This window comes from Pomacea canaliculata, linkage group LG2, assembly GCF_003073045.1.
Source record: "Pomacea canaliculata isolate SZHN2017 linkage group LG2, ASM307304v1, whole genome shotgun sequence".
Taxonomy (NCBI): domain Eukaryota; kingdom Metazoa; phylum Mollusca; class Gastropoda; order Architaenioglossa; family Ampullariidae; genus Pomacea; species Pomacea canaliculata.
The window spans coordinates 25,137,262-25,154,871 of record NC_037591.1 but is presented as its reverse complement, the minus strand read 5'-3'; the positions used below and the strand labels follow the sequence as shown (position 1 = coordinate 25,154,871).

The 17,610-nt window shown below is 38.8% G+C and overlaps 2 long non-coding RNA genes across 4 annotated transcripts; one reads left to right on the top strand and one right to left on the bottom strand.

The window, feature by feature from the left end:
* Positions 1-328: 328 nt before the first annotated feature.
* Positions 329-14,924, bottom strand: LOC112556837. Of its 3 annotated transcripts, XR_003097834.1 has the most exons (5): positions 14,838-14,924; positions 7,777-7,921; positions 7,424-7,641; positions 2,870-3,104; positions 329-1,526 (listed from the first exon to the last, which is right to left on the bottom strand). It is a non-coding gene; the product is annotated as an uncharacterized LOC112556837 (long non-coding RNA). The 3 variants fall into 3 exon arrangements; XR_003097832.1 differs by having other exon boundaries at positions 7,424-7,921; XR_003097833.1 differs by lacking the exon at positions 14,838-14,924 and adding an exon at positions 9,258-9,618 and having other exon boundaries at positions 7,424-7,921.
* On the top strand, positions 10,105-13,368 carry LOC112556838. Its single transcript, XR_003097835.1, has 3 exons — positions 10,105-10,216; positions 12,263-12,375; positions 12,740-13,368. It is a non-coding gene; the product is annotated as an uncharacterized LOC112556838 (long non-coding RNA).
* Positions 14,925-17,610: the final 2,686 nt, after the last annotated feature.

Below are 17,610 nucleotides of genomic sequence, written 5' to 3'. Positions count from 1 at the left end.
AGCACATCATTCATGACCTGAAGACATCGATCTGGCCTGGTCACTTGAGATTTTTTTTTTTTTTTTTACCGAAACGGAGTGGATGAGATTAGGTTGGGCAAAAGAGAGAAGGGTGGCCAAGAAAGAAAAGCCTGTTATCATTGGTCAAGAATAACGACAAGAACAGTACATTGCATGGAGACGATAATTGCAAGAGGTTTCTCGGATCGTGCAAAATGCAAAATAACTCTAAAAACCTGTTCATAGACATATGATCCAGGCGAAAAAAAATGCACACCCACACGCGCACGCACACTTTCCAAAAATACCAAAAGAAAGCACAAGACGATTGAGGAGGCCAAGGTTGGTTTTTTTTTTACTGGTTCACAACAACATCGTAGGTGTGACTAATACAACCAGAGAGTCACCGGCCAGGAAATCCCAGCAAGACGCCAAGCTAACCAGAACTTAGATGCGAGCATATGATCCCATGAAAGCATTACATTGGCTGAAACAAATTTTATTGTTTCTGTGTCGACCATACACGGCCACACTTTCTGTTGAGAGCGTCGTTCTGTTTAAAAATAGATTCTGTAAATGCAAAAAGGAGGTCTGAGGCCTCTGTACATTATAAGAATATGATTTTTTTGTAGTTTCAGAGTTTCTAGTTTTGTAGTTTCACTTATGATCATAAACTAGTTTTCGTGGAATACTGAAATATGAAAAGGAATCCGAAAGAAAAGGATAGGAGCTTTATGTGATATTATGAAAGCAGATTACATTTGCATGCTGTCTTGGTTTTGAAAGCAAATAAAACCTTGAAAGAGTCAGACTCACGTAAAAACTGAAAACACCAATGCACCAGTGGAATTAAGATTTTCCACAGATATAGAAGTAGAGAGGAGAAAAAAAGTGAGAGTACTGATGGCATTTAATTTTTTACGCGTATTTGAAGATAAAGATGGATATGTTCTACAAAGAAATCATACATACATACATCGGACACAGAATGACAGAAGGACGGACAAAGTGAGTGGGTGGGTGGGTTCAGGCATAGGAAAGTGTAAAAGAGTTTTTGTTTTCACAAAAGTCACAATCCTGTTGGTAGCCTTATTTACAAGAAATACTTCATGGTATAGAGGCAGATAAAGGTACAATGAAAAACAGAGCTACTGATTTATGTACCTTTGTGTGTGTGTGTAAGCACAAACGAGCGACCATAAACAAACGAGTGAGAAGCCAACAGGAATTGAATGGAAATTCAAATTCTCATTAGCTTTGCTTTAAAATAGACACAATTATTAAGCACGAATTATTTACAAAATGAAGAAACTCGAGCTTCAGAACTGTTGTCAGAAGCAAATGCAATATGGAATGCTTTATATTCGCGGTATCTTGAGTTCAGGTGGAGTTGGCCTTTGACAGGCATGTCAGCTTCCAGCAACATCAAGTCAGCAGACATCTCTGGCACCTTGCATTCTCCCCTTGATGTGTCTAATGAAGTCCTTGAATGAACAGGACACTGTGCCCTGAGGTCCAGAAGGGCTCTGGAACAAAGAGGATGCTAGATATTTGAAAGAGATTTGGAGTAAAGAACTGTAACTGCAGGTCGATCTTGTTTTTTCCTTTGACGCATACACATAAAAAATCATTAGATTTTATTTTAAGTAGTAAGAACTGCATTGCTCATTAAGAAGCTTCCTGATTTCGTAGGAGGTAAAGTGGTATCAAGGTTTAGTAAGGGCAGTACAGAAGTGGAGGAATGAACAGCTTTAAAGAAGGACGGTATAATTTCAGACTGATTACTTCTTAGTAGATATACAAATAATTCATTGACGCTTATCTATTGCTGCTGTAGAATTATCGTTAACTTATTCCAAAAGACTTTTCACTTTTAATTTACTGAGCTATTTTGTGTTCATTTCTGTGGTTTGGGTAAACGTTAACTGGAAAACACCGGACTGGAAGACGCAAATATAACAAAGGGTATTGACTCTATGGCGTGAGCAAGTCGGGAGGGGGAAGGGGCGAATTCAAAGAAAAATGTCCTCTCCGCCACAGACACTCAGTGCAGACGCAGAAAAAAATGAGTTGACACTTGGATTGTTAAAGCACTGGAAACTCTTCTCCTTCTGGACGTCTGCATTGAACCAGTGCTCTGACCTTTGCGTTCATGTTAACACGCCCTTAATTCGCGTGTGTGCGTGAGAGACAGACAGACATACACACAGATAATCAGACGGGCAGCGCAGGAAAAGAACAGAGTGAGAATGAAAAAGTCTGACAAAATAAGTGCCTTTTTGCTGCATTATTTACGTCATCTTCCCTGTTTAATATATACATAAGTAAATCCACAGTTTTCTTTTTAAAATACCCAAAGTATATTTATAGTCTTCTTGAGACTACCTCCCCGTAGAACTGATGTGTACTCAGGAAATGTTCTCCCCAATCTAACCAAAAAAATGAAAAACATTATGTCTTTGGCTTGTCTCAGAGAAGGTCGTCTAGTAATTAAAGGAAAGAAAGATTGTTTAAGAACGTGAGTTATACCAAAAAGACAACGTTTGCAATGAATGTCTATTATTCAGTGTTTTACTTCAAAACAGGGTCTAGAAACGCAGTAAATGTGGTCATTCCTAGATTCAAACTAATAAACTTGGGACATATTTTGGTCACACTTTCTTGCTGCTAGGTTGTAGTTGCACTACTTCAAAGACAAAGAGAAAGTGACCAACAAAAGCCTCAGGTGTATGGTAGCAAAAATTTAAAAAAAATAAAAAAAAGGCGTGGTACTGGTTGGTTGACTGACTTATTGATGTTTGATCGAGTTTGAGATGAACATGATTGGTAGGCTGAGAAGCGTGAGTGGGTAAACGAACAACGAACTCACCACAGACACATGATCTTGCACTGCATGAAGTTGAGACCGCCGCCGCTGTGCATGCAGTTATGAATGCAGCGACCGAGCCCTGCCCGCTTCTCTTTTCCTGCTGCCGGATAGAGGGCCTTGCCCTTCCGGTCACGTGACAGCCAGGAGATCTGGCTCCGGAGTGGGGCTTGCCGAAGTACAAAGGGTAGCATAGAACGGTCGTCAGAAACGTCATCAGAAACGTCGTCGTCGTCTACTGCAAAAATAAATATATATTGCATAATGTTTTCAATAACTGTTAGTCCACAAACGATGTGGTTCGAAACCCACAACCTTCCTCAAAATAGAGACTTAGACCTGTAACTGTCAAGAGATTCGCTATACGAGCTGCCATACGAAAGGTAACAGTACAACATTGTCATCATTGGTTGTACAAAAGCGAAAGAATTAAATCTAGATTTAAAGTGAAATAAAGAGCACAGAAAATGGAACGTTAAAGCCATAAGAGAAATGAAAAAAATTAAAACCGAGAAAGAAGAAACGATGCAACAGAAGGAACGAGATTCATGGAAAATATAGAAATACAGCAAACAGCAAAACCGCAGAAAGAACAAGAGAAAAACTGAAAAAATTACCGTTTACAAAGAAATAAAGAGGGAGAAAAAAAGAAAAAGAGAAGAAACAACTCAAAAGCAGCTCAATAGGAACAAATAAAGGAAATCTTAAAAGAAAAGACGGGAGGAAACATTAAGGAGCAGGAGAAGAAAAATAGAAAGAGACCGGCAACATTAGGTACGAAAGTAAGAAAAAATCGTATAAAAGAACAATAAACCTGTATTACTTCTGTTCTTACTTTGTCTTGTAGTTTAACATTCATTCAACAATCTAGAAACTGGGATTGCTATTTCAATGGGAAGTTCTAACCTAAACCTTAGCAAAAACCAGAAACACCAAAGTTTACATTTTCAAATAAAATTCTAAAAAATACTGCATGGGGAGTAATTAGGCATGGCTGCCTGCACTAGAATAATGAATACTAAAAAGTATGCTTGGGAGGGGAGTGGTTGGATGAAAAATTGTGAGTGAAAGACCCCTGACTTGTCAGATCCCATGAGGGGACAGGCAAGGCAGTCAGTGTGCAGGAGTAAATGTTGTTCCATTAGCAAATAGAACTTAATGGCTGACGAGGGGGTTGTGTCATTCGAAAACACCCAAGAACAACAACAGCAACAACAAGAAAACAAGAACAGACAGGCAGATGGACACATGAACAGATAAACAGCCAGATCAGAATGATACCTAAGGCAGGTTGGCCTGTATACTGAATGAGCAGACAATAAAATATGTGGTCTTGGACAGTTTATGGCGAGTGAAAGAACCGGTTATGTTATGTGTCATTGTTTCTGTTCGTGAATTATGATTGTACTTGTGTGACCAGAAGTTCCATACGATGAGTTCTCTGAATGTACCCTTCAATATCGTTCCTTTCAGACAGATAAACGTTTGACTTCTCGGCTACAAACTCCACGAGCTTTGACAAAGCGAACATATGTGACATCATTTAAATGTCTAGCAGACTACAATTTTTGTAAAAGTAGTAAGATCAATGCAAGACTCTATTTCCCCAAATCTTCTTACCATCGCTGTTCATCCAGAGATGATATAAACCTAATATAAAATATCGCTACGTACAATAACATATATTATAATAAAATAATACAAATCCCACTAACAGTTACCCAAAACGAAAAATAAAAACCACACAACTAAAGTAAAATAGAAATCAAAATTTATTTTCATTATGCTATATCAAAAAAGAAATTTCTGAAAATAACATTAAAAGGTCAAATTTTAGAGAAATGTGGAGTCATAGGAGTTTTTCTTTTTTTAACCAAAACCCTTCTTAGTATTGCAAAGAATAGTAAAAGGGTTCCAGACAGTCTGAGTTGCAATTTGGCTAACTGGCAGATGCAAGAAAACTGGAGACAAATCTCACAATCCCATGGACAGTGCAAGGCACATGAGACTGAGCCCAAGAACAGTTAACAGTTGTCGTTCTTGCACAGACTTCTTAGACTAATGGCCACCGGACCCTTGACGTTACCTCAGGGTGTAGCTAAGTGTGAACGAGGCTAAATGGCGCCTTGCAATTAGAAAATGAGAGGGGACTAAAAATCCTGCAGTCACAAGGTCGTAATCGGTTTGCCAAGCACTTTCCTACACAGTTTGGACTTAATGTCTCTGTTTTCGTTCGCGCGCGCTCATGTGGGTGTGTGTGTGAGAGAGATAGTGGAAAAAAACTATGCTGGGTCTAAGATGCTGGTTTTGGAGGCAAGCAAGTATGCCACTAAGTTGTGGATGCCATCATACAGTTTCAAACTTTTGAACAGTATTGTGGCATATCGCTCCATTTTTCGCTATTTGCGTGAGCGGCTAAAAAAATGTCTGACCAGTCTGATGCGCCCCAAAAAACAGAATTAAAGTAGTGTGGACATTAAAACTAGGTAAATTTAGAAGAAAATGATTGGAAAGAGAGAAAGAAGGGAAAGAGTGAACGGTTATGTGGAATATGTGGAACGTACTAATGCCTTGTAGTCAATGCTGCTACTTTCTTGTCAACACAATCACAATAGCAGCTGCTACTTCTGTTTTACTGCTTCACCTATACTGATCGTGAACTATGGAGGAAGGAGAAAACTGGACGAAAAAGATCTTCATTTTCCACTTCGCCCACACCACAACCGGTGATCTATCATGTGAACAGATTGTGTACTCGCAGGGCATAACGCTCCAGAGTGGGACAATCCCCCTTTCTTGATAGGATTCGTCCTGGCTTTTTGCTTTTCCCTTCGCATCGACTGCTAATACTTAGAATGTGAATAAACATTCTTAAATATTATCCTTAACATCTCTTCCTGTATTGATATAAATTTACTGGAGAAAAGACTGGCTAACATCACTGCACTTTCATTGGACATTTAACTCAATCCTACCGTCATATAAAAATAGACTTTGAGGTAGAGAGATTTTGTTTCGCTTTGTAACAACAATTCTTTTGCTAGAACGGTCGATTGTTCTTGAGAATAAAATTGTCCGAATGATGGGCCCAACAGCAAAAGTTCAAGTCTTACGAATAAGACATTTTATAAAGTCAGGATTGAGTTAATGGATTACTAGGTTGGCAAAAAAACGCCCTGCTCTTCTTCGGTTCTCTTTGTCTGCACGTGCATGTTGTCATGTGCTAACTTACTTTATCTCCAAACAGGACGAAAGGAAAACAAAACAAAAGCAAACAAAAAATATACAATGTGCTGAAATAAAAAATATTGTCAAAGCCAAGAGTTATGTTGCAAACACAGAAGGAAAGCATAAGAACAGGGACGATGATTTCATAGAAATAAATTAATGTATCATATATTGTTAAAAATATTGCCTGGGACGCTGTTGCCATCTTGCTGAACAATCCTTTCTTTGTCTTCATCTTCTCTTTCTTTCGTTGCTTATTATTTTTTCTAAGTTCAACGATAAAGAAATTTTTTTTGTGCAATGTGTACGCGTGTGTACATATGTATGTTGGCGATGTTAGTGATGTTAGTGATGTTCGTGTCCTCACACTTTTGGCTTTTATTCGTCGTGACCTCTCTGAATGGTTTGTCGGCTGTCATGATACCATTCTGAAAACTCTAGTAAGGTTAGAATCCATTTTTAGCTTTGGTAAGCAAGAAGCTCTTAGAAAGAAAAACAAAGTCCTGTGCTAAGGAGCTAAAGGCAGGGGAAAAAAACATTGACAGACAGCATTGTTCAAAATGTCGCGGACGGCAACTCGTTAACAAGATCCCCGGATCCCAGCGAAAATCCGAAACAAGACAGTGATTTAAAAAAAAAATTTGTGAAATGAAGAGTTGAAACTCGAGGCATTCTGGAACGTAGACTACACATCAAACAGCATGCCATGCTGTAATGAATCAGAGTTGCTCTCTCATTGTGAGTATTTCCTATCTTTTATCTCATGCGCTTCCTCACCATCCTCTGTCTCGCTCCTAATTGCTCCCTAATTACTCCAGCATGTTTGAATTCCCAGTCTTCAAACTAGTCGGGACTGCTGTCTCTAAATCCCCTGTTTAAGTTTAGTGTTGAAATCAAACCTAGTCGGTTGTGTTTGCCATTTTTCTAGACAGACTAGCCACGATCATTAACTTCTATATCACGGGCTGAGATGTGTTTCTGTCAAGAGCTATAAACCATGTCACTTGCAGGACTACGACAAAATGAATCAAAACTAAAATAAACATCTACTAAGAATAATGAAGGAGGAAAAGATATATTTAAAAAAAAATAAAAAAAAACTAGGGAAAAAAGCTAATAGGGTATGGAGTGCGGTCATCGGTCAATTCGACCATTTGCCGATTTGATTCATAAGTGGTCGAATCGGTTGCAAAATGGTTAAGTCGACCTGTCGATATATATATATACAGGAAGGTACGAATGGTTCAGCAATTCACACATGTACACATTTTACTCGATGATGCCTGTAATAATAACACAGGGAACAATCACAAAGAAACGACCACTCACCTGTAAATGGATGAGCGAGGGCAAGGCCGACCAGCAGACAAAGTGTAAACAACCAGATGCCGCTTCTGTTCATTTTCTTTGCTCAGGTTTCTCGTCTGTTTTCTTGGTTGTTGTGGATGCTTCTTAAATTCTTTTATGGCTGTGACAGTTGTATTTCGCACTGCTCTGCTTGTCTATATTTTACCTATAGTCACGTGTGGCACTTTTCCAAACCTTTCCTGCCAAAGATAACAAGTTTCGCTTTTTTTCTGTTGGTCTCAATATTTCGGCGACAATGGAACTTAGATTGGATGTTTAGTATCAAAACACTCGTACAAGTGACAACGTTTTAACTACAATATAATTCAACTAACCCTGTACTTTGGACAGCAAGGCTAAAGTTTCAAGAAAATCTTTGATGAACTCTAGTGTTAAGTCTTGTATTGCGATGTGTTGCTTGAAGAGGAGAGGCAGGCAGACAATGAAACAGTCTCTGGCAGCAGAAAACGTTTGTGGAATCTGAAAAAAATATCAATGCAAAGTAAAAGCAGACAAAGAATAAGAAAAGTTTGAATATCAGAATGTGTGTTCGTGCTGTTCGCGCTTATGTGTGCGTGTATGTGTGTATATGTAAAAGCGCATGTTTACCCTTAACATGTAACACATGACTTGTAACCAGCCACATAGGCTTAAATAACCGCAATGAAGCAAAACATAACTAGTAAAAAATAACACTCTGAAATATATGACTGAAAAAAAGGTTCAAATGCAAAAAAAATCGTTGTTTCAAATGAGCACTTCTAGTGGCTGTCTCATTATGTATGCACCACCTGTGAAGCATTGTCGCCCTCTCCATCTGAATTAATCAGCGGTTAGTACAGAACACTTCCTACACTTTCGCCACCTTGGAATTATTCTCCCTTTCTGACCACCAGAAAGGCTCATTAAGATCTGAGCGACATAAATGTGAGATATATGTAAATAGATGTAGTCAAACGTGTAAAGAATTATTCATAAAATTTTCAGATTTATGTAAAACACAAGGAGACTATTATATCAGCACCTTTCGGAAGCAGTATAATTAGAAGCCTTATTATATCTTTAAAGCTCAATCAGAAAAAAAGAGAAACGGCTTATACATTAATAAAAGCAGAGCCTACATTAACAGAGATTATTTTATACTCTGGTAAACTAATTCAATGTTTCGGTAAAGTAGAAAGCAAATTCAAAATTGTCCTCATGCTCAAGGATAACACCAAAATATTTGGGGAACAAATAAAATTTGCAGGTCGTTGAAATAATAAATTTCCTAAATGAGCATATTTGTGATGAAAACATTTCAAGATTACATCATCATCATATCATCGTTGTCTCGTTGCTGTCGTAGTCATTATCATCATCATCATCATCGAATTTTCGACAGGGAATTATTGTTATAATGACAGCAATGCTCAACGGAAAGCTATCACAGAACACACCGAAAGTGATGTCATGTTTGTCAAAATCAAATTACATGAGAGCAAATGGAAAGAAAGAAGACAGGGGAAAGAAAGATCTATCGTAAAGTCAAAATGCATCTTAAATCGCTTGGAAGAAAAGCGTCAGCACAGTTCGTGAGCAAAGTTCACTACCCTCCCCAAGAATAGAAGAGAGGGCTATCGTTCAGTCTGGCAAAATAAAGAAACTACATTCAAGTTAACTTCAGAAAAAGCAAGTCCACGTAAGCCGAACTGATTAACACCACAAGAACCAATAACAAATAACGGCATGCAAGAGCTCTCTGTTGAGAAGGAGAACGTGTTCACTGTTCAATGCTGGAGGCCCGTGACAAAGACAGAAACAGATTTCCACTTACAACACCCTCGGAGAGACGCACGTGCGAAGACCATCAGCCAGGGCTAAGTGTGACAAGACACCATCTGACCTCACATTTATTTGTTTCTGGCCAGGAGTCGACCCAGTGCTTCTGCCCTACCTTCAGCGCATGCGCAAAGGCTCAATGTTTGGGATCCGTGCTTGCAGTGGCAGGAGGGAAGAGAAAAAAACCGTGAGAAGCCACCCACGACTTTAGGAAAGCCGATACAATGTTCAAAATATCTTGTAAACCAGCACATTTGCATAGAATTACACGATAACTAGAATCGTTTGCGGTTAAGTGTTAGTAAACAAAAACCTGGCGGCTAGACATCGATGTAAACATCTGATATTCCCCACCTGAGAGAGTGACAAGATCTGTGTGTCGTCTTGGTGTTGTGATGTTAAACATCATGACATAGAGAAGGAGAAACTTTTATGTTAGTAGGAAACTGTTTCTGTTTTGGCTGCTTGCTCGACAAGTCTTTTTTAAACTGGTGTAAAAATTTATTAAACATACAGTATTAATTACTTATTTTGATGCTAAAATAAAATAATGAGATAATTTTCAAATTATGTTGTTAGAATAGATGACTTATAAGAAGAAACGGCCTGCAGAAAATGCTTTATGTTCATGACAAGAAGTCAATCGTCGATCGAGTGACCTGTAAAAGGTTAAAAGTAATATAATAGAACGAACGTTCACTCGGCTATTTTGAGAGCAACTGCTTTTCTCTTATAGATATATATATATATATGACGTTTTTTCTGCTTCAAGTGACGTGGACCAAATGACGAACACAAGACGTCAGACACGAGAGACCACTCGTACTCGAACCAATACACGACCTACCACAACTCAGTCCAAGTAAATTAGGTAAATGTCTGAGCAAAATGTAACTACTTGCCTCATCTAGCATTTTCAAAAACGTAGGATTGCACATGGTTTTAACCTTCCAAGTAAGTGCAAGCGTGCATGTGTATTCAGCATATGTCTTTGTTTCCTTTTTCTTTAAATCTCCTGCCATGCACAAAGCCTTGTGTGTCATCAATACAAAATGTATTAAAATAAATTAATCTGAGAGAATACATTTCGTTCGAGATACAAACCATCTATACCTTGATAAAATTTGTGTGTGTGTGTGTGTGTGTGTGTGAAGTTTACACATCTTTGCATCGTGTTTTATTTGGCAACCTTTGGAAAACTGCGTCAGTCACGATCCTTCTCAAGAAAAAAATGCAAAGTTTCAAAAAGTATTTCCCATACCAACCCTCCTCATCCCTTTAGACATCGATCTCGTGAAGACAGCGCCGAAGGATGTTAAAGTCCTTATGTTTCACCGCAGTTTTTTTTTTAACGTAAAGAAAACTTACAGATGGAGTTTCCACGTTACGTGACCACCATGTACCGGAAGGGCAGCATCATGAGCTCATCGTACAAGAGTCTCCAGGTTCTGAGGCTCTTAGTATCATGGACTCTTCATTTTACAGAGTTTGCTTGCTGAAAGGTCTTTTTAAGTGTTATTATTTTTTCTGCACAGTGACTAAAACTCCTGTGACCATATGCTGTTGTTCTGATGACAGAAATAGGATATGGTCATCACAGAGCGTAGTTGTCTGGCTGGGATGTAACAACAGGTAAATGACAAAAACTCTTTTACAGACATTCTTTGAGACAAAGAATTTTTGAGGTAGCGTGCCACTTCCTCCCTTTGAATTCTTTAAAGAAAAGAAATGAAAAAGTCAGATTGTGGATTTGAAGACAGTGTTATAAATACTTTCAATTTAAAACTTGATCCAGTAGTTAGATTTTTATTTTGTTTGGGCGGTGTAAGAACTATCAAGTGCAACAGCCGAGTAAATAAAAGTGAAGCGAAATTTCAAGATGAAACACATCCACATGGGAACGTGGGAGAGGTTCTCAGAGATGGCGAGTGTAGATAGACATGCAAAGTTTTGTGGAAGCTAAATTAGGAAGACACCGCTAATGGACTTCGCTAGCAGACTTTGTATTTATCTAACAGGATTTCTTAATCGCGTTTTAACTTTTACATCGCTGTCAAGGTGGTTGTCAAGGTGGGAGGGGGATAATATCAGTTACGTGCCCTTTTGCTTGAATGTCCTTCATGTAGATGCTGCTGCTCTTGGCTGCTTGTAAATAATAAAAATAACAATGCTAATAAAACGCTAGCAAAGGGACGCGCAGAACACAATATACAGTTTGAAACAGCGAATGGAAACTAACTATATGAACATGCCAAACTTATTTTTGTACATGTTTAAATATTGGTAAGTCTTATTTCCATTACATCATCTTTTGTCACATTCGTTCTGCCCCCTTCCACTTCCCTCATTATGCTTTCACGAGGTTGCTCTGACGGAGCTAATACAAGTATAAAATGTTAACTGCAGCTATAAATAAATATCATAAGATTTTCCCTTTACGATAAAAATTCACATCAATTCTTGGATATTTTTTTATGCAAAAAGTATAACATCAGTAGTGTTCAGATTGCGACTGAGACTAACAAATAAAATTTCATTCTATTGTTTCTCAATCGTCTCACTGTTTTGCTGAAAAGCTGGTGCTCAGGCTGACAATAAGATAAAGGTTTAGGATCATTTAGTCATTTTGCCAACTATGGTTGCTGCTGACGACAACGACGACGATGACGATGATGATGAAGATGGTGATGAAACTACTTTGTAATGTCACTCGATTGTCATTTGATCGAATTACTCGTTTAAATTTTTCACCAAATACCTCGCTAGAGGAAAAACGAGCCCAGCGATGACACCAAACCGCAAGTCTCTGAATTCACTTCAGAAGGAGCTGCAGGCACTTTGACCTTTGGCCCAGTCAAATATCCGTTCGCCCTCAAGACAGTAACGTTTACTCTCTGGGCTTTTCCCTCCAACCTCACTGGCAGTCTTTCCACATCTTTCCCACAAACCTGCTCGCCGGATGTGTTCAAACACTGATGATTGCACCTTTTCTTTCCCTAGAATGGGCCTTTAACGCTTTGCTCGGAGACTGATTTCTCGGCAAGCTGCAAATGGCCGAGGAACAGTCGCCTTTCCAAGATGAGAAAGTAAATCATGGCTTCTTTGGAGAAACGGTTAGCATGCAGTGCTCTTCTGTTGAGTCTGACAGCAGCCAGAACAGCGTTGTTCTCTGAGGGGAGGACGCTTTGCACTCACACAACTCTATTGTTTTGTTTGTTTGTTTGTTTGTTTGTTTTTTGTTTGTTTGTTTGTTTGTTTGTTTGTTTGTTTGCTTGCTTCTTAACACTGCAAATCTTGGCTCTTTAGGATTTCATTCACAATCACTCAAAAGTGTCTCTGAATAAAACCTATTGTGATTTTTCCCCGCTGTGTTGTTATTGGCGCCATAAACGCTTCCATAACTGTTAATTAATAATTATTGCTTAAGCTTGTCTTGTAAGTAAAGATTTTTTATCGAGTAAATCTCTTTTTATGCAGGTTTGCGTCCTTCTAGCGGGATTTGAAAAATAGTATTATCTGCGATCCATGCTCTACTGTCACCAACAGACGAACAATCGGCGGTTTAGGTTCAGATCTCGTCTCGTAGACGTTGGTTTTCTGTTTGTTGGCTGTGATATAGCTTTACTCGCTGACTGCGTAAAATACCAATCCTCTCTCTCCCTTTTTTTTTTTCATCATCACTACTGAAGCAGTAGACACTTGTCGCCTAAGAGTAGGTAAGGATGGCCTTCCCCATCAAAACGCGATCCAGAGCTTCAGACTATGGACGAGTGGATTATTACAAACCATAGCTCTTGCATTCTTTGAAAGTGTATTAGTAAGTCCAAAATATACCTATAGGAACAAATAACTGATTAAATACATGCACTCTAGCTGCTGTTTATCTTTCTTTCTCGCTCTTGCTCAGTCGTTCTTGTGCATGCTGGTCTGCACCTTGGACCTGGCTCATTAGCTCTGAATATCTTTCTCAAATATTCTTTGTCTGTCTTGGCCCTGCCTCTCCCTCTCTTCCCTTTCCGCACATTTCTTAATGCCGCACGCCGTGAGCCGAGTAACAAGAATATCGACGACACGGCTAGCCAATCTGTCAGCGAGGGGAAGATGACGTCCCAGGGGACAGCACTGTATTTGTCGCTACAGGTATCAAGAATCTTCTCTCAATATGAGGGCGCCGCTGCTGACGCCACCAAGCAAGGTGGCTGTAAAGTTTACTGGTGTATCATTACACAACTCGTCCAATGGACTTCAGCATCTGTGGACTAGCTCTGGCACAACTCTGTCACAATTGTTTGGCTTTTCCTTAATGACATCTTGTGGATGAGTTATGAATGCCGAATATGATTTAAAGCAGTTCTCGTGTTCAGACATTCAGCGAGAACATATTTTGAAATACGCATGACAATACGGAACAATTTCCAGTATTAAATAAGTAAATAGTCTTCAGCAGACGCTCTATGTGAGCACGCATTTCGCAGGGAGATATTTTTCTCTATTTTTTTTTTCTCTCTCTCTCTTTTATATATGACGACTTTTTCTGGTTCAAGTGACGTGGACCAAATGACGCACACAAGACGTCAGACACCATTCCTAAACGAACCAATGCACGACCTACCACAACTTACTACACAGTGCTTGAAGAGAAACCTGTGTCAAAGGTGAATCTGTCTCGCAATGTTTAAGAACCTATAGGGGCGCCGACATTTTCAATAGTATTGTGATATAACGCTCTAGAAAAATACCCAACTTCTGGTGCTACATAATCTTGAAGACATTAAAGAAAAATATATAGCTTGCCTTCTGTGTTCGGAAGGAACAATTTGTATGCTAAGTGTTGAGGCCTTTCAAGAGAAACACAGATAAAGCGCAAAAAAGAAGTCAAAACAAGAAACTTAACAGCTACAAAAACTATCTGAGATTCACTTGACAGCGTTGACAGAGCAAAACAGTTAAAAATGCGACACAAATATGACTGAATTTAAAAGTGTATTTTTAAAACAAGAAAATAAAGTAAAAATAAAATATCAGCAAAAGCGAAACAAAAATCTAAGACAAAGTTATGAAAAAATTAATAGAAAGTATGACAGAGAGTGATCATGAAGAAGTAAGTGCGCTAAAGAAAGGAAATGATAAAATAAAATAAAGAAGAATGGAAATAAATAACTAGCGACGAAGAAATAAAACAGAAAAAGAAATACAAAAAAGGATGAATAAAAGACAAAAAAGAAAAGACAAATAATAAATACAAGAAAACAAATATAAAAAATTGCAGTATAAAATTAACCTTTCTTCGGGAAAAAATTCATAATTACATAGCGAAATAGAAACTTGAATTCAAAATTCTATTGAAAATTAACCCCAAACAAAATTTACAACAGAGGGTATACTAAACTACAAATATTTCAAAACTGCAAGAATTAATAACAACTTGCTCAAAATTTTAAAAAAAATTACAATTAAGAAACAAAGACATTTAAGCAGCAGTAGTGTAAGAGAATAGTATAAACATCAGTAAGACCATAGGCAGAGTTGTGAACTGTAACATCACAAACATGAAGTGAGTAACGACAACCTCTACCTTTCACATCAGTCGTGCTTCTGACAGCGTGCATACATCTGGAGTTTCCTCTCTGCTCTCCGTCCTCGGATGTTGGAGGGCATTAGCTCGTGAAAGAGACCTTTCCCCCCCTGTCCTCTCAGTTTTATGTCCGTACCTAGGCGGGGGTGGGAAAGGGAACAGCCAGCCTTGCCCTTCAAACCCCGAAAGTCACGAAAACTCGTTGCCATGGAGACAGAACTTCACTAAGAAAGACAGTCAAAAACTCGATTTTTAAACGTGAAAAAAAAATTTGCTGAAGTGTGCTTCAGTACGATAATCAAGCGAAACAAGAATGAAGTCTGGAAGTGCTTTGTATGAGACAAGAGGTTCTAGAACTTACAGTGAGGTACTGCTCTTCTCCTACACTTTGCTTTTGAAGGAATTAGGAGATTGTGACTTAAATGGCTCTAGGACATGCTCATTATTTTTATCTCTGCGTGCGTGTGTGCGTGCGTTTGCTGGGGGTGGGGGAGTTGACGGCAGTCGATAATATTCCTGCATCTTTGTATTTTTTTAATACTAAGCGGATGGATTAAAACTTATCCAAGAATGTCATTCTTGTGTACGGATTGCAAGACAACGTGTATTTGTGGTTGGGTTCCTGTTTGTGTATGTGCAAACCTGAACCCAGTAAACCTTGCCTTTGCATTTGTATTCATACAAAATGCGAGAACGCCCCCAGCCACTCTCTTCCTTTTCATTGTGCGTCTGTTTGGAAGAAAAATAATAGTGAATACATACTTAAACTGGACAAGTTATTGCCAGCCCCCACCACACTCGTTGGCTATTCACGAATTCACGAATGCGTTATATGTGACAAGTTCCGAGGAAACCAAGGATTGTCCACTTGTGATAACCGGACAAAGACTACCACGGATGACATGTGGAATCGTTGTTGCGACACAAAGAGCAAAACCTTCTTAAGAATTGTTGATTGTTAAAAAGTCGGAAGTAATGAACTTGTATTCCATAGCTCTGTCGTAGGTCAAGAGAGAGAGAGAAAGGAGACTTTCCTTTAATCAGCGTTTGTGTTTCTGGCCACTTGAATGCAAAGCACGCCCTAGACTTTGAAAATGTGGACCTCGGGGTTTAAAGGTCAAATCCTCGAGAAGGCTGAATGGCAGACAACGTGTGTTGCTAAAGAACAGGAGAGCCATTTATTCAACGTGCTAGGGTCTCCTACATCTTGTCCTCACCCACTTTTTTCTTGCCATGGCCGCAGGCTGCAGGTAAACACCGTGTTAAGCTGACCGTATCTTTTATAATTCATTTAGGCATCGTCCTCGGCTGACGAGTTTTCAAACAACTGCACGTTAGGAAATGTCCTTCAGGCTATAAAATTATGAAAGGAAGGTGTACTGTTTTATATAAACAGGGTTACATAAATTGTATAGTGTGTAGTGATGTTTATTGGTGATTCTGCATGAAACCAATGTATATCCACATAGTTTATCCGATCGTCAACAGGGATGTTCTTTGTGTCTCTGGGAAGTTTGTGGAGCATGTTTATCTTTTCAGGATTATTTACTCCGTTCTAAGATGTTTCCGGTGGTTCAAAATTAAAAACAAATAATACAATGAAAAACTTTTGATATATGTATACTACTCAGTGCAGATTTGGACATCGTCGAAAGTTTTGAGGAGCATCCTTTGAGTGAGTGAAGGTCGGAGAAGTGACCGGGGAAAGTGGAAGTGGGTGAGTGAGCGAACGAGTCGTGTGGCGGTTTCATTGAAGACATTGTTCCCCTGTTGCCTACATGAGCTGTCAACCTGTCAAATTAGGGAAGGGATATCAAGAATACAAGTATTTCTTTGTTCTGTGACACCGAAATCACGCATGGATTCTTGACTCGGTTGACGTAATAACTCAAAAGTTGACAATAAATCAAAGCTAAATCAGCGGTAGATATCAACCCATGCCAAGCCATGTACTGCGTTTAGTAATGTAATGCACGATACACATGTCCAGATACACATGATACAAAAACCTATTTTTAAAAATCCTTTATTTGATATTCTCAAAGTCTGTAGATAGCTCAATATTCTGTATAGACATATTTTTATTGACATTTCTTCGTTTGTCGTTAAAAAGACACGATTTCCCTTATTACTTATTAGATAAAGTGTCACTTTGCGCGATCTTATTAGCATTTACAGTTTTACTTTCTGTAAGAGATTGCTAAGTATGTGGTTCGTTTAAGTTATGCTGTTATCACACCTTTGGATAAATTTAATGAGACTTTTCTGACACTATAATATAGCAATATAATATAAAATATTATTGTATTTCAGTAGCTATTTTTCTCATATGCACATCTCTCTTTCTCTCTCACACACGACGATTTTTTTTCAAAAAGAAGATCGTTCGAAAAGGGATAACACGGTTTCAAGATGTTTCTGTATATTTTAATCACGCTGTTCCTAGTGAGCTGCGCTCACACTGCCCACACTTTGTCATGATGAAGACAAAACTAGCAAGATAAGTTTTCGTCCTTGCCACATAATTAGGAACATTTCAGTTACTGCCCTGAACTGGAGCAAAACTGCCCCGTGAAGACCTTCTATTGACTGGCCGAGGTTTCCAAGACTACAGACGAGTTCTTCAAGCAGTTGTGACGTGCCGTGTGTGACGTGGTGGCCTGTTCAAACGACGACGCTGAGCGGAACTAATGGTCAAGCCGCGCAAACCTGCGGTCAGGTCTCGAAGAAGACTCCTTGCGCTCAACTAATTAAAAGTACTCAATTAAAAATA